Raw genomic sequence first — 16,895 nt, forward strand, 5'->3', positions numbered from 1 at the left:
AACCCTTTAGATATTGGAATGTCCCTCCTAATGATATACATGTACAGATACATAACACTAAAGAGCTGACACACAGACACGCAGCCCCAGGGGTCAGCTGTCAAAATGCAACCAATGGTCAGTGGGCAAGAAAAAAAAAGCTGGCAGCGGCTCTGGACGTTTGCTTCGTGGCTGTCTGAACTCTGCTGGTAAGATTCTTGGTGACATCAGGCGTCTCCGTTTATGGGGCTAGTAATAATTTGTGTCATACCATGATGGCTGCCATCTTAATAAATCAGGTGATATGGGACTATGTGAATATTGTATCTGCATAGAAATATGGCTCTAGTAATATTAAGGTTTGGAATACAATTTTTGTGCTGAGTTGCAGTACCAGGCATAGCCTGTGGTCAAGAGGGGCGCTGTTTTTTTTAATAATACTGATCAATTCTTGTAAAGGGGTTTGTCCGCAAATGCAACTTACCCAGTGTTGGGCTGAGGTCCCCTGGGCTCAACTCATAAGACATAGACCACGGTACTCCTCATATTTAGGTGTTTTTAGCTGGACCTACCAGAGGATCCTTTGTTACTCTGGTGGGCCAGTCCTACACTGGACTATCTGCAGATAGGGGGTCTCAGCACCCTATATGAATGTACATTGCACTCACCCCATATGAATGGAGTGGCAGCACGCCTGCGCCTGTGCAACCGCCTCTTCATTCATACAAAGGGTTCCCACAATTAGTAGGGGTCCCAGTGGGCGCAACTACACCAATCTGCTGCTTCAAAAGTGCATGGGCAAACCCCTTTAAATGTTACCTATTCAGCCCATGACCCTGGAGTGTTGTCCTATGTGCCCTTCAGAATTGTGTCCCTTTGCTACTGCCTATGTGCCTGGCCCTAGTAGATAGGTGCAGATATATTGGGTGACTTGGCATGCTGTGGCATGGTGTCTGTTCCTGTGATACACTCACCCCGTAAGGGCCCATACTAATAGCACTGACTGGGAAGGAAAGGTTACGGGTCACTGCCCATCTGTCATTGTGGGCGATCACTGGATCCTGGTGCCAGCACTGTCTGTGTATGGAGCTGACGCTGACAACCTGATGGTGACCAGATGGTGCGCCGCTCTGACTCCAGCCCCTGGCAGCCACAATATGCTGTGACTTATAGTTCCAGCAGGTGATTTCGCCGGTGGGGTCGTAATGTCTCTCCATTGTTTTCAATGGGTTGTGTAATGAACTCGCTCCTATGATTCACTCTTCCAGCCCATAAAGTGTTAATCAACTGCGGTTTACGGCTGCCGCAGCTGGCACGCTCTTTTCCCAATTGGGGTATTCTTGCCCGCTGTCTTACTCAACCGTAGTAGGAGCGTGGGAAAATGGTTGTCAAAGTTGTCAGGTTGTCAGTCATCCATTATTATAGCTGGTGCTGACAGGGGGCAGATGAGGGTGGTAGTGACTAGGGAGCTGTTCACATTGCTAACCCACAATATATAGCGTTGCTAACTGCACCTTTGCAGATTTCAAGCTCCCGCTTGTAACTTGATGCCCCGCTTTGTGAAGGACTAGAGCACAAATCATACGGCGAGTTGGGTTTTACGTCGACATTCCTGGGAATAAGGATTACAAGACATTCACAGTTCAGGCGACTTTGGCCTCGCTTCGCTAAAATCCGGGAGACGGTCGGGTTACGTTTTCTTTATCCTGTTGTTCGTATCGTGATCATAGCGTGAAACTGTGATCTGTTTCTGGGAAAGTTGGGTGATAACCAATATGGCTGACATGACAGGGGGCGTCATCCTGTTTCCTAGAGCTCTAAGACCGCAATGTTATACAGTGACTTTTCCCCTGTTAGGGCGCATTCACACCGTGCAGTTTGGTGCATCAAAACTCACTGCAGCTGACTTTGGCTGATAAAAAAAAACTGCACCAAAAAGCATGTGTCTGATTACTGCCTAAGACAAAGTAGGCTTTTGTGGGTTCCCGTGGCTACGCCCGTCATTCAGGAGTTGTCAGGGATGTTCGGACTCAGCAGTTGCTGTTGTGACTTGGCCGGCTGGTATAAGGGGCTGCCAGGTTGTGTTTTGATGAAATATTGGGACAATTTGTTCTCCGGGAACGTCGAGTATTTCAATATTTACTTTTTATGCAGAAAGAGAGAACAACTTGATGTGGTAAGAAGTCATCAGATACATCAGATTGATAGAGGGTTACCCTGTATCCTTCTCTCCCCTACGCCGGTGTTCACATGTTGCGGTCACAATGCTGTTTTATGCCACGACTTCCCAAAATTGAAGCGTTTTTCCCGTAACGTCTGAACACACCCCAATGGTTCCTCTAGGAAATAGACCATGGTACCCTCCATTTTGGGTGTCCTCTGCATGACCATAGTGCTAGAACTACATTTTATGGAAGATTGTTGCTTATTGTTTCATAAACCGTGCACAGTTTATCGTTGTGTCCAGAGTCCTCAATCCTGCACTACCATCAGGGGCACTCCAACTACCATCAGGGGTCCTCCAACCACCATCAGGCGTCCTCCAACCACCATCATGTGCACTCCAACCACCACCAGGGGAACTCCAACTACCATCAGAGGCCCTCCAACCACCATCAGGGGCCCTCCAACCACCATCAGGGGCCCTCCAACCATCACCAGGGGCACTCCAACTACCATCAGGGGCATTCCAACCACCATCAGGGGCACTCCAACTACTATCAGAGGCCCTCCAACCACCATCAGGGGCCCTCCAACCACCATCAGGCGTCCTCCAACCACCATTAGGGGCACTCCAACTACCATCAGGGGTCCTCCAACCACCATCAGGGGCCCTCCAACCACCATCAAGGGCACTCCAACCACCATCAGGGGCCCTCCAACCACCACCAGGTGTCCTCCAACCACCATCAGGTGCACTCCAACCACCACCAGGGGCACTCCAACCACCACCAGGGGCCCTCCAACCACCATCTGGCTCAGGCAGGATTACTACAGGTTCTACTACCTGCAGGACAGTACAGTATGTGTTACTATTCTGCCACACCTTGCGACTCTTTCAAAAAATCAAGCAATGTCCGATCTTTGAAGTTGTCCTCAGGGTTGCAGTAGTCTCCATTCTCTAACATGAATGAAGGAGTCACAAGGCGACATGGCAATATTTGGTTGCGTGTCGGCAGTCACTGCCAAAGTCCCTGTGTAACCCTAGCCTTATTGTGTTAACGCTTGTGCGCAGCAGAAGAGCCCCAGGTGTGTGGTGCAGGTTCCTAAAGGTTGCTAGGCCTGGCTTATAGCGGTCCCTGCACGGATCAGCTGTTTAGGGCCACTTCTGACACCCATACTATGCACCAACTGCTTCTGGCTCTGTGTAGTATATAATATTGGCATTGGAAGTGGACCCAAACAGCTGATCCATGTGGGGTTGTCGGCCCCCCAACTGATCAGATATTTATGGCCTATCCTAATAGACTCTGCTGATGTAATAAGTCACATGTTATATAGCAAATCCTTGCTAGTTCCTGACTGGCGTAGGCTACCATTCTGGCACTTGGCTTCACATCTGATTTATTAAGGGGCCGGAGCCTTGTGTCAGTCTTAATAAATTCACCCCATTATTTCCGCCTGTACCCATAGCTGTGGTAAATGTCTAAACTGACCATGGGATTGCTGAGGGATGCTCAATATTTGCAACTTCCCACTTAGCTCTCTGAATATCCTGAAGGCAAATTTCCCTTTCAGGATTCTGAGCAAGCTGGGTGACCATTACCCTGCAAACAGTCAGAACATAAAGGGATCTTTTTGCCCAGGGATTTGTTATTCTACCCATAATAGAGACCAAAAATGTCTCCCTGAATGTTTTTGAGTCGTGGATATCTTCATCTGCAGGAGCTCTGCTGTGTAAGAGCCGCTTGGCGTTTACGTCCATTGTTCTGTCTGTTCACACAGGAACTCATTTTGGGATAAATAGACGATTAGACTAAACAATGAGCTGACTTGTCATCTGGAACCTGTTACTGACCCCACAGCTCTCCATTCCATATTATTTTATTATCAAACTCATGCTATGGGCCTATAGGATATGTGCATGTGTATCCAATATACGTCCTGATCACTATATAGGAATTTCATGGGCGTCACATATCTGCAAAGCTATATCTGTATTGATAAACATGAACATTCCTCGTTTAGGCCACCGATGTAGTCTTATTAAAAGAGTTACCCATCACTGTGTATTATCCCTGTACTGTGACATCACTGTGTATTATCCCTGTACTGTGACATCACTGTGTATTATCCCTGTACTGTGACATCACTGTGTGTATTATCCCTGTACTGTGACATCACTGTGTGTATTATCTCTGTACTGTGACATCACTGTGTGTATTATCCCTGTACTGTGACATCACTGTGTGTATTATCCCTGTACTGTGACATCACTGTGTATTATCCCTGTACTGTGACATCACTGTGTGTATTATCCCTGTACTGTGACATCACTGTGTGTATTATCTCTGTACTGTGACATCACTGTGTGTATTATCTCTGTACTGTGACATCACTGTGTGTATTATCCCTGTACTGTGACATCACTGTGTGTATTATCCCTGTACTGTGACATCACTGTGTGTATTATCTCTGTACTGTGACATCACTGTGTGTATTATCCCTGTACTGTGACATCACTGTGTGTATTATCCCTGTACTGTGACATCACTGTGTGTATTATCCCTGCACTGTGACATCACTGTGTGTATTATCCCTGTACTGTGACATCACTGTGTGTATTATCCCTGTACTGTGACATCACTGTGTGTATTATCCTGTACTGTGACATCACTGTGTGTATTATCCCTGTACTGTGACATCACTGTGTGTATTATCTCTGTACTGTGACATCACTGTGTGTATTATCCCTGTACTGTGACATCACTGTGTGTATTATCCTGTACTGTGACATCACTGTGTGTATTATCCCTGTACTGTGACATCACTGTGTGTATTATCCCTGTACTGTGACATCACTGTGTGTATTATCCCTGTACTGTGACATCACTGTGTGCATTATCCCTGTACTGTGACATCACTGTGTGTATTATCCCTGTACTGTGACATCACAGTGTGTATTATCTCTGTACTGTGACATCACTGTGTATTATCTCTGTACTGTGACATCACCGTGTGTATTATCTCTGTACTGTGACATCACCGTGTGTATTATCCCTGTACTGTGACATCACCGTGTGTATTATCTCTGTACTGTGACATCACCGTGTGTATTATCCCTGTACTGTGACATCACTATGGGTATTATCCCTGTACTGTGACATCACCGTGTGTATTATCTCTGTACTGTGACATCACTGTGTGTATTATCCCTGTAATGTGACATCACTGTGTGTATTATCCCTGTACTGTGACATCACTGTGTGTATTATCCCTGTACTGTGACATCACTGTGTGTATTATCCCTGTACTGTGACATCACTGTGTGTATTATCCCTGTACTGTGACATCACTGTGTGTATTATCCCTGTACTGTGACATCACTGTGTGTATTATCCCTGTACTGTGACATCACTGTGTGTATTATCCTGTACTGTGACATCACTGTGTGTATTATCCCTGTACTGTGACATCACTGTGTGTATTATCCCTGTACTGTGACATCACTATGTGTATTATCCCTGTACTGTGACATCACTGTGTGTATTATCTCTGTACTGTGACATCACTGTGTGTATTATCCCTGTACTGTGACATCCATATGTGTATTACCCCTGTACTGTGACATCACTGTGTGTATTATCCCTGTACTGTGACATCACTGTGTGTATTATCCTGTACTGTGACATCATTGTGTGTATTATCCCTGTACTGTGACATCATCACTATGTGTATTATCCCTGTACTTTGACATCACTGTGGGTATTATCCCTGTACTGTGACATCACTGTGTGTATTATCCCTGTACTGTGACATCACTGTGTGTATTATCTCTGTACTGTGACATCACTGTGTGTATTATCCCTGTACTGTGACATCACTGTGTATATTATCCCTGTACTGTGACATCACTGTGTGTATTATCCCTGTACTGTGACATCACAGTGTGTATTATCTCTGTACTGTGACATCACTGTGTATTATCTCTGTACTGTGACATCACCGTGTGTATTATCTCTGTACTGTGACATCACCGTGTGTATTATCCCTGTACTGTGACATCACCGTGTGTATTATCTCTGTACTGTGACATCACCATGTGTATTATCCCTGTACTGTGACATCACTATGGGTATTATCCCTGTACTGTGACATCACCGTGTGTATTATCTCTGTACTGTGACATCACTGTGTGTATTATCCCTGTAATGTGACATCACTGTGTGTATTATCCCTGTACTGTGACATCACTGTGTGTATTATCCCTGTACTGTGACATCACTGTGTGTATTATCCCTGTACTGTGACATCACTGTGTGTATTATCCCTGTACTGTGACATCACTGTGTGTATTATCCCTGTACTGTGACATCACTGTGTGTATTATCCCTGTACTGTGACATCACTGTGTGTATTATCCCTGTACTGTGACATCACTGTGTGTATTATCCTGTACTGTGACATCACTGTGTGTATTATCCCTGTACTGTGACATCACTGTGTGTATTATCCTGTACTGTGACATCACTGTGTGTATTATCCCTGTACTGTGACATCACTGTGTGTATTATCCCTGTACTGTGACATCACTATGTGTATTATCCCTGTACTGTGACATCACTGTGTGTATTATCTCTGTACTGTGACATCACTGTGTGTATTATCCCTGTACTGTGACATCCATATGTGTATTACCCCTGTACTGTGACATCACTGTGTGTATTATCCCTGTACTGTGACATCACTGTGTGTATTATCCTGTACTGTGACATCATTGTGTGTATTATCCCTGTACTGTGACATCATCACTATGTGTATTATCCCTGTACTTTGACATCACTGTGGGTATTATCCCTGTACTGTGACATCACTGTGTGTATTATCCCTGTACTGTGACATCACTGTGTGTATTATCCCTGTACTGTGACATCACTGTGTGTATTATCCCTGTACTGTGACATCACTGTGGGTATTATCCCTGTACTGTGACATCACTGTGGGTATTATCCCTGTACTGTGACATCACTGTGTGTATTATCCCTGTACTGTGACATCACTGTGTGTATTATCCCTGTACTGTGACATCACTGTGTGTATTATCCTGTACTGTGACATCATTGTGTGTATTATCCCTGTACTGTGACATCACTGTGTGTATTATCCCTGTACTGTGACATCACTGTGTGTATTATCTCTGTACTGTGACATCACTGTGTGTATTATCCTGTACTGTGACATCACTATGTGTATTACCCCTGTACTGTGACATCACTGTGTGTATTATCCCTGTCCTGTGACATCACTGTGTGTATTATCCTGTACTGTGACATCACTGTGTGTATTATCCCTGTACTTTGACATCACTGTGTGTATTATCTCTGTACTGTGACATCACTGTGTGTATTATCCCTGTAGTGTGACATCACTGTGTGTATTATCCCTGTACTGTGACATCACTGTGTGTATTATCCCTGTACTGTGACATCACTGTGTGTATTATCTCTGTACTGTGACATCACTGTGTGTATTATCCCTGTACTGTGACATCACTATGGGTATTATCCCTGTACTGTGACATCACTGTGTGTATTATCCCTGTACTGTGACATCACTGTGGGTATTATCCCTGTACTGTGACATCACTGTGGGTATTATCCCTGTACTGTGACATCACTGTGGGTATTATCCCTGTACTGTGACATCACTGTGTGTATTATCCCTGTACTGTGACATCACTGTGTGTATTATCCCTGTACTGTGACATCACTGTGTGTATTATCCCTGTACTGTGACATCACTGTGTGTATTATCCCTGTACTGTGACATCACTGTGTGTATTATCCCTGTACTGTGACATCACTGTGTGTATTATCCCTGTACTGTGACATCACTGTGTGTATTATCCTGTACTGTGACATCATTGTGTGTATTATCCCTGTACTGTGACATCACTGTGTGTATTATCCCTGTACTGTGACATCACTGTGTGTATTATCTGTGTACTGTGACATCACTGTGTGTATTATCCTGTACTGTGACATCACTATGTGTATTACCCCTGTACTGTGACATCACTGTGTGTATTATCCCTGTCCTGTGACATCACTGTGTGGATTATCCTGTACTGTGACATCACTGTGTGTATTATCCCTGTACTTTGACATCACTGTGTGTATTATCTCTGTACTGTGACATCACTGTGTGTATTATCCCTGTAGTGTGACATCACTGTGTGTATTATCCCTGTACTGTGACATCACTGTGTGTATTATCCCTGTACTGTGACATCACTGTGTGTATTATCTCTGTACTGTGACATCACTGTGTGTATTATCCCTGTACTGTGACATCACTATGGGTATTATCCCTGTACTGTGACATCACTGTGTGTATTATCCCTGTACTGTGACATCACTGTGGGTATTATCCCTGTACTGTGACATCACTGTGGGTATTATCCCTGTACTGTGACATCACTGTGGGTATTATCCCTGTACTGTGACATCACTGTGTGTATTATCCCTGTACTGTGACATCACTGTGTGTATTATCCCTGTACTGTGACATCACTGTGTGTATTATCCCTGTACTGTGACATCACTGTGTGTATTATCCCTGTACTGTGACATCACTGTGTGTATTATCCCTGTACTGTGACATCACTGTGTGTATTATCCCTGTACTGTGACATCACTGTGTGTATTATCCTGTACTGTGACATCATTGTGTGTATTATCCCTGTACTGTGACATCACTGTGTGTATTATCCCTGTACTGTGACATCACTGTGTGTATTATCTGTGTACTGTGACATCACTGTGTGTATTATCCTGTACTGTGACATCACTATGTGTATTACCCCTGTACTGTGACATCACTGTGTGTATTATCCCTGTCCTGTGACATCACTGTGTGGATTATCCTGTACTGTGACATCACTGTGTGTATTATCCCTGTACTTTGACATCACTGTGTGTATTATCTCTGTACTGTGACATCACTGTGTGTATTATCCCTGTAGTGTGACATCACTGTGTGTATTATCCCTGTACTGTGACATCACTGTGTGTATTATCCCTGTACTGTGACATCACTGTGTGTATTATCTCTGTACTGTGACATCACTGTGTGTATTATCCCTGTACTGTGACATCACTATGGGTATTATCCCTGTACTGTGACATCACTGTGTGTATTATCCCTGTACTGTGACATCACTGTGGGTATTATCCCTGTACTGTGACATCACTGTGGGTATTATCCCTGTACTGTGACATCACTGTGGGTATTATCCCTGTACTGTGACATCACTGTGTGTATTATCCCTGTACTGTGACATCACTGTGTGTATTATCCCTGTACTGTGACATCACTGTGTGTATTATCCCTGTACTGTGACATCACTGTGTGTATTATCCCTGTACTGTGACATCACTGTGTGTATTATCCCTGTACTGTGACATCACTGTGTGTATTATCCCTGTACTGTGACATCACTGTGTGTATTATCCTGTACTGTGACATCATTGTGTGTATTATCCCTGTACTGTGACATCACTGTGTGTATTATCCCTGTACTGTGACATCACTGTGTGTATTATCTCTGTACTGTGACATCACTGTGTGTATTATCCTGTACTGTGACATCACTATGTGTATTACCCCTGTACTGTGACATCACTGTGTGTATTATCCCTGTCCTGTGACATCACTGTGTGTATTATCCTGTACTGTGACATCACTGTGTGTATTATCCCTGTACTTTGACATCACTGTGTGTATTATCTCTGTACTGTGACATCACTGTGTGTATTATCCCTGTAGTGTGACATCACTGTGTGTATTATCCCTGTACTGTGACATCACTGTGTGTATTATCCCTGTACTGTGACATCACTGTGTGTATTATCTCTGTACTGTGACATCACTGTGTGTATTATCCCTGTACTGTGACATCACTATGGGTATTATCCCTGTACTGTGACATCACTGTGTGTATTATCCCTGTACTGTGACATCACTGTGGGTATTATCCCTGTACTGTGACATCACTGTGGGTATTATCCCTGTACTGTGACATCACTGTGGGTATTATCCCTGTACTGTGACATCACTGTGTGTATTATCCTGTAGTGTGACATCACTATGTGTATTACCCCTGTACTGTGACATCACTGTGTGTATTATCTCTGTACTGTGACATCACTGTGTGTATTATCCTGTAGTGTGACATCACTATGTGTATTACCCCTATACTGTGACATCACTGTGTGTATTATCCCTGTCCTGTGACATCACTGTGTGTATTATCCTGTACTGTGACATCACTGTGTGTATTATCCCTGTACTGTGACATCACTGTGTGTATTATCTCTGTACTGTGACATCACTGTGTGTATTATCTCTGTACTGTGACATCACTGTGTGTATTATCCTGTACTGTGACATCACTGTGTGTATTATCTCTGTACTGTGACATCACTGTGTGTATTATCCCTGTACTGTGACATCACTATGTGTATTATCACTGTACTGTGATAATACACATACTACGAGCGAAGGTGAGTATGAGTATTTTTGTGTTAAACATTTAGGGGGAACATAATGAAGGGGGCCCATGAAATTGGGGGCAGATGAAGGGGGGGGGGAAACGGCATGAAAATGGGCAGAGATGGGAGACATGAATCTGGGGGCAGAGATGGGGGGACATGAACCTGGGGGCAGAGATGGGGGGACATGAAACTGGCAGCAGATGAAGGGTGTATATGAAACGGGGGGAGAGATAGAGGGGGGACATATAATTTACAGATGACTGTAGGAGGATTATACTGTGTGCACATGAAAAATGAATGAGTGGGCGGAGTCAACATAAAAGTGGGTGGAGCTAAATTTGCTGCGGCGCGCACCGCACCTTTTACCCCTCTTTCGGTTCTTCAAAGTTGGGAGGTATGTTATCCAAATATTGAACAGAAATCCTACACAGGTTAGGCTTCAGTGTGGCAGCAGACTTAAAGGGATTCTCGTGAAGACAGTTCTAGCTTATATGTCCTCTTAAGAAACATTATGGAGGGATCCTGTGGCAGAGAAGATTCCTGGCTGCCAAAACCATCTTTTGGCGGGGGTGGAGCAGATCACCCTGATGAGGCAACTTCCTACAAGTCTATGGAAATGACCTCTAGACCATCACCTGTATTGCCAGCTTCCTATGTGGCTGCCTATTGCATCCTCGTATGCCCTTTAAAGGAACACTCCGGGCAAAACTGCTACCCTTTGATATGCTTTCTACAAGGCCTGTGGGGGTCAGTACAGGGCACAGGCCTGTGTTTTCACCCCCTAAGGACCTGCACTAGATATGTATCAGCTTTGCCCGGAGTTCTCCTTTAAATTTCGGTCTATGGTTATTTGATAGTATTGATAGTCTGTCGGCTAAATTCCCCAGAACAGGAGAAGAACATTAAAGGGGTCATGTGAGAGGCGAACAGCAGCAGCAGGAGGTAGTCACGTATTTTAGATCTTACATACCTAAGCTTATTTCCAAAATCTAGCGGAATACTGAAATCCCTTCTCGGGCCGTTCTGCGGAGTGTTGGCTGCACATTCTGTTTGGATAGCGAATCTATTCGGCATCCAAGAAGGTTTTCTCTTTGTTTTATTGCAGGAACTCTCCCAAAGTGATTCCAGACTGGTAGCCAAAGTGTTTGATCGGTAAAGTTTCTATATTCATTGTTCATTTTCCACATACATAAGCAACTCAGGATGTCAGAGGCGTAAAGCGCTATTTCAGGATTACACTAAAGCTAACACCCCATCTTTAAAGGGGTTTTCTGGGACCTAAAGGGATTGTGTAAAAACAAATGACCTACTTTTTTTTTTTTTACATTTTCCTTATCCTGTAATTTTCACTCTGGCTACTAAGCCTAATAATACAGTGTCATTTGGGTTTTATTTGCAGCAGTCACCTCATTTACATCACATATAGAATTACTATAGAAGATAAGACCACATAACACTCATTAGTGACAGTAGATGTTGTTACAGCTCCTTACCGTTACTATTTATATATATATTTTTTAAAAAAAGTACTAAATCCTGTCATTTTCACTCTGGCCTTAGTAATAGACTGCTTTCTTTGCAGCAGTCACCTCATTTACATCACAGGCAGGAATACAATAGAAGATAACACCCCTATAGATAACACCACTGACCCATCATTACATCAACTACTACCAATAGATGAAGCTTATCTCTTCCCCCTCCATGCACAGAGCATGTCTAAACAACTCTCCCATAGGACTCAATGAGTTGGCTTCAGACTATTGTTGTCTATGGCCATGACTATGCTGTAAAGTATATCACTAAGTGCTGCTAGCAGAGCAGAGGAGAAACTCAGGCAAAATGGCCGCCCCCATAATCATTGACAGAAAATAAAATATAATATTCTTAAATCAGAAAATAAATACCGACTGGGGTTGTTATGAAACAATCCCTTTAAAGGGTTATTCTGGAAAATATAATTGATGACCTATCCTAACATGGATGATAGTCCCATCCGCAAGACCTTTAAATACATGACTGGTTTCTTCCAGAAACAGCGCCACACGCGTCCATGGGTTGTGTCTGGTATTGGAGCTTAGCTTAATTCAAGTGAATGGGGCTGAGCTGAAGTACAACACACAACCTGTGGAAAGGTGTGACGCTGTTTTACCAAGCAGTATACTAAAATATATGGGCCAGTTTACCCCTGGACTACCCCCTCTACTAGCGCACATGCTTGGGATGTTTGGTATAACTCTACATTCAACCCATAAATCAGTAGTTTGTCCCAATAATTGCCCTGTATAACCAACTTTTAGGCTGCATTCACACGGAGTAACGTGCCGCGTGACCTGGCACGTATACGCCGTGTGAGATTTTGAGCGCCGTATACGCTCTCATTGATTTCAATGGGAGTTAGTCTCGTATACGCCGCGTTATTTTGCAGCCGTGATTTTGCGGCCGCAAAATAACGCGGCATATATGATCCGGGCTCCCAATGAAATCAATGGGAGCGTATATGGCGCTCATAATCTCACACGGCGTATACGTGCCAGGTCACGCGGCACGTTACTCTGTGTGAATGCACCCTTAGGCTATGCCTTTGCAGCAAATTTAGCCCCAATGCCTAACTCACAACCAATGATTGTAGTGTTATGCTGCCTTCTTCAAGAAGAATGGAAATGAGCACAGTTGTGTTGCAACTTGCAAGTTACCGTAACCTGAAGGTTGCAAGAAATCCATCAGATTTGGGATTCTTGGAACCATCACGTTTCAGTCGTGGCTACTTGTGAGTCACATTGAAGTCCATGCAACACTACATGTTGCATGGCCAAGGATTGCATCGTTGCACAGCCATCATTGTAGCCACGACGGCAACATGATGGTTCCAAGAAATTCCGCCACGGAACATGTGTTGCGATAAAAGTTACGATGTAGCCCCAACTATAGCGAGACCCCAAACAGAAGAGAATAGTCAGCAGTGGGGACATCAACCCCAATACCTGTATGTAATAAGCCCCTGAGACATCCCGCAGACCCCCGCACTCATGTACAACAGGGTTAAAAAAAAAAGAAGCAGAACTCGTGAAAAGGTGAATAAGTTATTGGATTTAACAAGTATGAATGTTGCTCTCAGGGGAGTGGTGCAGCCTCTCCGACCGGGGAAGGGGGTGGGGGGGATAAAAAAAAAAAATCACGTTCCTATTTATAATAAAGAAAAAATACTTTCGAGAAGCCAATGACGTAATGAAGCCAGAAGTGGACATTTATATGAACCTTCTGGAAGACGTTTTTGGCGTCTTGCGCGGCTGAAACAGAGACAGTTCAGTTACACAGAACGTTCCAATAGTCTCATCTAGCACGGGCCAGCTACCTCCCCGGTGGGACTTTAAAATACTTCAACTCCCCGAATAAAAATAAACTCAATGAATTAGAAGATATGGGAGTTCAGCAGCTTATTATGGAACAAAGTCGACTCAGCTCTATGAGAGATATCCCCCGGCCCGACTTGTAAAAAAAGCTGACTTTTTGCCGTCTGCTTGAAAAACAGATGTCGTTTCAGTTTTATTCCTTTTTTTGGCAAAAAAAAAAATTCCAGCCGGGACTACTGCAAAAAAGGAAAAAGTTCCAGGAGTATCTGCAAAAACTGAGTATGGACACCCATTGGTGGAGGTCCATATGGGGTGCAACCAGCACGTGTAAGGGTCCATCCATAGGGGCTAATGAACGAGCAGGACGAGTGCCAATTAACATTATAACACCCCGATTGGCAGCTATTTGTATTGGCATTTACATTGGCCGATGGGGATGAATGAATGCTTCTGTTACCATTCGTCCCCCATACAGTTTTGGGATGTCGGCAGCACATCCCGTTAATGCTAGCTTCACACTAGCGTTGTGGACTCGTTTGGGTCCAACAGGGGGCTGGAAGGCCTGTCTTACTAAAACAGCAGTTGCTCAAAGACACCAGTGGACCCCATAGACTATAATGGGGTGTCCACCAGTGGCATAACTAGGAATGACGGGGCTCCATGGTGAACTATTGTCATGGAGCCTCCGTAGTATAATAATTGGAGACCCAGCGGAGGATACAAACATAAAACACATAGTTACTTACCTCTCCTTGGCTCCGGCACACTCCCGGCAGATGTCGGTCATCTTCAATGATGGAAGAGACGTCACTTGATCTGGGGCTTGCATTGCGATGCATAACGATGCAAGCTCAGCCTACGTGACGTCTGGGACATCACCAAGTAGGCCAAAGTCTTCCAGAGCCAGGAGAGGTAAATGACAGTGTTTTTTATGTTCCCTCACCTCTGCAAGGCCCAAGGAACCCCAGTGCTTTCTTACCCCACTGAGTGGTAACTGCACAGTCATCTGTCCATAAAAATAACCCCCAGGACGCCTTGTTTGTAGACACTTCTGAATGTCCCAGTTCTGCAGCCTACATGTTCTGACCCTGGCGCTATAAATGAGTTGGTCAGGTGATTTCTTTCGGTGTAGTTGAGAGATACCTTCTGCATATAGGTCACACAATGTTCCCTATCCAAGGACTACAGGGGTCATTTTACTTAATGCTGTCGGAAACAGTCATCAAGCTTGTTGACAGACACCCCCCAAACAGCCCAGCTCAGGTCCTATATCACAGCTGTAGCAGATCACGATAGTCTGGCTGAACTGAAAGGTGTTCTCTGCTTAAAGGGTTTTTCCACTTTGGACAATCCCTACCTATTAGAAGAGTCCCGGTCACAGAGGGTTCTCTTGCCCCAATCCCCAGCGATTGTGGAATCTCAGCATTAAGTTTTTGGTTTGGATAAATTACGTATTACACAGATTTTATTTATACCAATGAGTTGTCTATATAATGCAGGACAGGACCGGTCCTCCAGTGCGGGATATGTTCTGTAACTGATCCCTAAGAGACGAGGATCCGGAATAGAGGGACCCCGTATTCTTCAGAAGGTCTCAAATGGAAGCAAGTGAGCCCAATTGGCTGTTCCTGGACAGAGTATCTGCTGCATTTGGTCACCCCCAGCCCTCGGACCCCCATTAATCGGTTACAGATGAAGGACATCACTATATGAGGGGGGGTCTCTCTAACATGGTGGCATAGTCCAAATCTGTGTGTACCCATTTTGCTTTTGGAAGCTATAAGCTTACATTATTCCGCCCATCTATTACCATTGCAGGACATGTAATGTTATTACTGTAGGACTGTTCCTCCTCCGTCAGCCGCGCTGAGTGTGATTAGGAGTCGATAATGGACTTGTAATTTGCTGCGGCGCCAAAAGGAACTTCCTCCTGTAATGTTATACCTGTCATTTGTGAACTGTCTGTTCCGATAGAAAAGTCAGGGGATATCGGGTATTGCATTCAGCAAGAATACACATAGTAATACGCAAATGCGGGGCCGTGCAAAAGATTTAGGCACGTGTGGGGAAAAAGTTTGGCAGCAGAGTAAGAATGCTTTCAGATTGTGTTGATAGATAATTTTGGCAATGAACAAAAAGAAGAGAATGAAAAAGGATAGAAATGTAAATCTCATCAATATTTGGTGTGATCTTTGCCCTTTGGAAGAGGAGTCCTGGAAGCGATGATACAACCCGCACAGATATATCCTTGATCTCAACATCATCCAGTCTGTCTAGGATGACATGAAGAGACAGACGGATTGGAGCAAGCCTACATCCACAGAAGATCTGTGCTTAGTTCTGGTGGGAACAACCTCCCAAAAACTGTCTGCAAGTACCAAAAAGAACTGATGGAAGGCAAAGACCAAAGGTCACACCACATAGTGTGGGCCTAAAACTTTTGCACAATATTGTATGCATTAAAAAATGTCTTTATGCAGTCTTGGCATAATGCAAGCACCATATTCCTTTGAATGGTGCCAGGGAGAACAGTCTTAGGGAATTTCCTTCTCCTGTATTTCTCTCCTTGCCCTTATTCAGATCCAGGTAACAGTAAAAGTTATATAAGAAAAAAAGCTTGTAACAATCATTCGTTCACGTGTGCCAAATACAGGGTCATTAAAGTGTTACATGGAAGTCAAGTTCTATTAGTGCAAACAGAAGAACAATACAAAGAAGTGTTGGTGTTGGCTTCGACATGAAGCGCTCATTTCCATCCTGTCGCTAGTTTTATGCTTTATTACAACATGGAATATGGATAATTATACCTAATATCATACCAGACAAAGCCACCGCTTGTATCCGCCAA

At 44.1% G+C, this 16,895-nt stretch overlaps 1 protein-coding gene across 1 annotated transcript in view; it reads left to right on the top strand.

Annotated features, from left to right (window-relative positions):
• Positions 1-16,895, top strand: part of ATOH8 (atonal bHLH transcription factor 8) — a 44,410-nt gene that overhangs the window by 1,535 nt on the left and 25,980 nt on the right. The gene's annotated exons all lie outside the window — the stretch shown is intronic.

Source organism: Leptodactylus fuscus, chromosome 1 (assembly GCF_031893055.1).
Source record: "Leptodactylus fuscus isolate aLepFus1 chromosome 1, aLepFus1.hap2, whole genome shotgun sequence".
In the NCBI taxonomy this organism is placed as follows: Eukaryota; Metazoa; Chordata; class Amphibia; order Anura; family Leptodactylidae; genus Leptodactylus; species Leptodactylus fuscus.